Consider the following 4,986-nt stretch of genomic DNA (forward strand, 5'->3'; position numbering starts at 1 on the left):
TATATATATATATATATATATATATATATATGCGAATCCTCTCCTCCCTTTAAAATTCCGTCTATGAGATCTCTTAAGGCTATGGCAGAAGACACCGAATGTGCAATACATTAGGACTGAAACCAGATCCCAGTGGTTGAGAACCAAATTTTCTATCACCACAACTACGATTGTACCATCATGTGGAAGATTTTGATAGTATCTCTGACTTGGTTCCTATATGTGGATTTCCTTGCAATTTAATTTTTCTTAAGATCCCATAAAATCGTTTTTTTTTCTAGGAAAACAATTTGAAAAGTAGTTTGAACCGTCTTATATACAAATATTGTTATATTTTTTCTTTCATTGCTAACCACTAAATGTTATCTTTCGTTCAAATGCGTGTAGGCAATATAGTAAATATATAAGTAATCTAACTAAGACGATTAAGTACTTCATCTCTCCTTCGAAGTATTACTGAAATTAGTACGTAGTATATTTTCCCACATAGATAATTTGCAGATGTACGCACGCACACACACACACACACACACACACACACATACACACACACACACACACACACACACACACACACACACACACACACACACACACACAAGTGTGTGCTGTCGGTCTTGAACATTTCTGGCTAAAATCAGTTTAAAAAAAAAACAAAAACATACGGAAAAGCATCATAATATATATCTGTGTGCGTGTGTGCGTGTGTATGTATGTTTGCATGTATGTATAGGACTAGCGTTTAGAATACTAACGAGAAAAAAATGGCTTCTCCGTGTTTCCTTCCCTTATTCTTGCTCATATATCTATTCCCTCATTCATTCGTTCATTTGTTTATTTTCTTTCTCTTTCTTTCAGTCAGTTAACAGCACCACCTTTTGACATTTCTTAGCTATTACTGCTGCCCAAAGAAGGAAATACACAAATATTTTTTTATTCCAACATATTTCTCACTTATTTTATTTTATGTGTTATTTATTATTAGTGTGTGTCTTTTCGTCATATATTCTCTGTATTTTTCTGCTTTACTGTTTGTTTCTTCCTGTCTTCTCTCTTGTTAACTTTACCAGTATTGGATGTCCGGAGAAAGTTTTGTATGCAACGGCAAATATTTCTTGATTATGATTGATTAGATTGTGAAGATCAAGGGTTCATATTGGCTTAACTCCATCATGGTTTAAAATCATTCAAATCATGATTGATATAGAATGTAATAGCTCAGGAGAAACCAGCCGAAGTAGAAGCAATAACGGCATCAGCATCAACAGGAAAAGAACTACATCACCAACACCACTACCAACAACAACAAGAACAACAACTAACACCACGAAGCCAGAACAACATGATCAACAACAACAACAGTAAAAGCATAAAGAACAATAACAGCGAATATTTGGTCACATCAAGATTGTAATAACAACATTGTCAAGCAAACTGATATAAAATAATACGAAAAAATAATATTAAATAAGGAGGCGGAATTAATGAAATATGGCGTAGAATAAAATAAGGAATGACAGGGGTATAAGTGTTGTGAGAGCTGAACAAATTGGGAAGAAATGTAGTAACCATTGATGCTCTTACAACTCTCTCTGTCTTTCCCATTATAAGCATTGTACAAAACTAACAAGACTTACGGCTGCTAGTCAGTAAAGCTTTTTAAATACTAAATAGAAAGAGAGCAAAGAAGGATGCGTTGCCGAATATACCAAATAACTTAAATTAACGGTTTCAATTTTTTTTACACGAAGCCACCATTTTCAAAGAGGTGTAAGTCGAAAACCTAGCTCCCAGTGTTCAAGTGGTATTTGTTTTATCGACCCTGAAACTCGATCTTGGCTGAATTTGACTCAGAATGCAAGGACGAGTAAAATTAGGTCATGTATATTTTTTCCCGGCGTGCTATAGACTCTTCCAGCTCACTGCCATAGTAACGACAACAGCAATATTAAAAAAGGTCAATGATAAGAAGAAGAATGAGAAGGATAAAAACAAGAGCACTCAGAGAGTGCAAGCCTCCGCCAAGGTAACATCAACGTCCTCTCAACGATTAGCCAGTGATGATTTTTAAAATGAGAATATCCAACATAAACTCGACTGCTCTCACAACTGAGAAGGCTAAAAATGAACACGACCGTTCTCAAAAATTAAGTAAAAAACCGGTAAAATAATTTAGATACATGATCGATCCCAATGGCAGTCATGGAAAGCAAAAGTGGCCTACCAAACAATTTCCTTCTATTCATTTTTTTCTTTTCTGTTGCCTTTGGATATTTCAGAAACTGAGGTATATAAAACTCGTATAGACAATGCAACGACATCTAACGAGAATCTTAGCGACTGCATGCACGTGGCTGAAATACTCCTGTATTCTGCGGTTGATTCGATCACCGCCATTTACATTGCGGAGAAATGGTTTGTCAGAATTCCAATATTGCTTTCAAATTTAGGCACAAGGCCAGCAACTTCAAGCAAGAGGATAAGTCGATTACATCGACTCCAGTGTTCGGCTGGTCCTTATTTGGTCGACTCCTAGAAGACTTCGACAGATTTAAAGTCAGAACGTACGAAATGTCACTAAGCATTTTCCCCGGTGTACTAACGATTCTTTCCCCTCCCCGTCTTATGTCCTAGTTCTGAAATTAAGAAAAATCAAGGTGATCATTTTATTAAAATGTATTTGTGACATCTTGAATCAATGAATATAAGAATAATCGTTTATTTGTGTTCCCTCTTTAACTTTACCAATAGACACGTAACATCTGCATTAACGCCTCCACTGAATTTATGACGTTTATATTACTTATGAGGCATTCAGTAATTTTCGACTTTTGTCTAGTTGTGACTGAAGGGCAATATGTGTTTTATAGTGAAAATATATATATATATAACGCGTTAATCGATTTATGACTATTTTAGTGTTATTCATTGTGGACCAAGTACAGATGTTAGCAAAAAAAATGGGTTAATGTCTAGTTTAAGATCGGTCACAAAAATGAAAAAAATATGTGTGATCGGTGTAAAGCAATGTGTAATAAACGAATATAAAGAAAAACATGCGCACTGACGAACAGGAGTGAGTTGGGGAGAAGACCCAGAACATTCCTAATGTGAATTTTCCGAGTCCTTTCCCCACCCACCCCGTTCGTCATCGCGCGTTTTTTCTTCATATTCGTTTATTACACCTTGTTTTACACCTATTACACTAGTTTTTTTTTTGTTTTTCATTTTTGTGACCAGGTTTTAAACTGGAGATTAACCAAGAGTTATTATATAGATAACAGAACAAACATCGCTTCTGAAAATCAATAATTAACCAGTTAGCTTTATGTTGTGGAGGCGCGTGGCCTAGTGGTTAGGGTGTCAGCACCATGATCGTAAGATGGTGATTTCGATTCCTGGACCGGGCGACGCGTTGCGTTCTTGAGCAAAGCACTTCATTTCACGTTGCTCTAGTCCACTCACCTGGCAAAAATGAGTAACGCTGCGATGGACTGATGGACACATCCGCTATTGAAACCGGGAAACCGGGCCCATGAGCCTGGCTAACCTTTAAAAGGGCGTATTTATTATTTTTTATTAGCTTTACGTTATCATATTAATTTGGACATCGTTTATAAATTTTGTTTGCCTCTTGTTTAGTGGTCAAAGGTAAAACTGCTGCACCTAATAGGCGCAGGCAAGAATATGTTTCAGAAGTGTTTGTCAAACAAGCTATTTCGGGTTCGTTCCCACAGCGCAACGCCCTTCTGCGTGTGCCTTCTAAAATCTTGTAAGTGCATTAGTTTGACGGAAGATGTGTTAAAGTGTGTGTGTGTGCGTGCGTGAGTACGTACGCGTGTGTGTTTGTACCTGCCGCCGCTTTTTATTCCGTGTTGATTTGATTACTTCCTCGTATCCTAGTAGTTTATAAAACGAGAACGACTGAATACGTACCAAGCATAAATATAATTACAAGAACCGTTTTGTTCGAGTCAGAATCGTCAAGGAGTTGCCCCAGCAAGACCTCAAATCTAGGAAGAGAAACAAAGAAGAGAAAAGAAATACAATGAATAGAAAAATCTCCAAAGATTTTGCTTTTATATACAAGAAAAAAAAAGGCAATGTATCAAGTCAGGTGATGTGCCATACAGACCAGCTCTATGTGAATAACGGATTACGTGATAAATGGTTGCCACTGTATCTTGTCAACAATGTGACAGCGAACATGACAGTGCACTAGCAACTGTAATATTCTAATGTTGTCTAAATTCCTCTGCAATTTTTGGTTCATGTTCCCTAATTAAAGTATGAAATTTATCTTAATTATATTACCTTTATAATAATTAATGAACAATGTGTTAAGAAGAAACACAAACCAAATATTCATTTTGTTATATAATGAACGTTAAATGTGAGATTTATTCTGGCTCAGGGATTATAGGAACACAGATAATTAGCTCACCAAAAGGATTTACAGAATATCATTATTTCAGACATGACAAACATTCCTTCTACCTTAACGAATTCAATATATTTTTGTTATTGATTAATTTATGGTTCTGCAACGTTTCTTGTTGTTCTCCGCCATCTTGATTGTTACGCTTATTATCATTATTATCATCATCATCCGCACGTTAAAAAATGCGGGAACAGAATTGCCATTTTTGAACTGGGATTTGAGAGAAAAATCCTAAAATGCTAAAATGTGAATACAATCCTCTTCCACAATAAACTAGAATTCTATTCCAATGTTCGACGAGTTCAATTTTGCATCCTACCATTTCACATTTCAGTGTCGGTAAAATAAACACTAATCAAGTAAGGGGAACCATGGCAGCGAATTATCCCTGGCCTACGATGAGACGGAGAGTCGAGAATCTGCAGAAGAATTATTCAAAGAAATGCAACGTGATTGAAATATTAAGGCCTATATATATATATATACATATATATATATATATATATATATATATATATATATATATATATATATATATATATATA

This window comes from Octopus bimaculoides, chromosome 19 (assembly GCF_001194135.2).
Source record: "Octopus bimaculoides isolate UCB-OBI-ISO-001 chromosome 19, ASM119413v2, whole genome shotgun sequence".
In the NCBI taxonomy this organism is placed as follows: domain Eukaryota; kingdom Metazoa; phylum Mollusca; class Cephalopoda; order Octopoda; family Octopodidae; genus Octopus; species Octopus bimaculoides.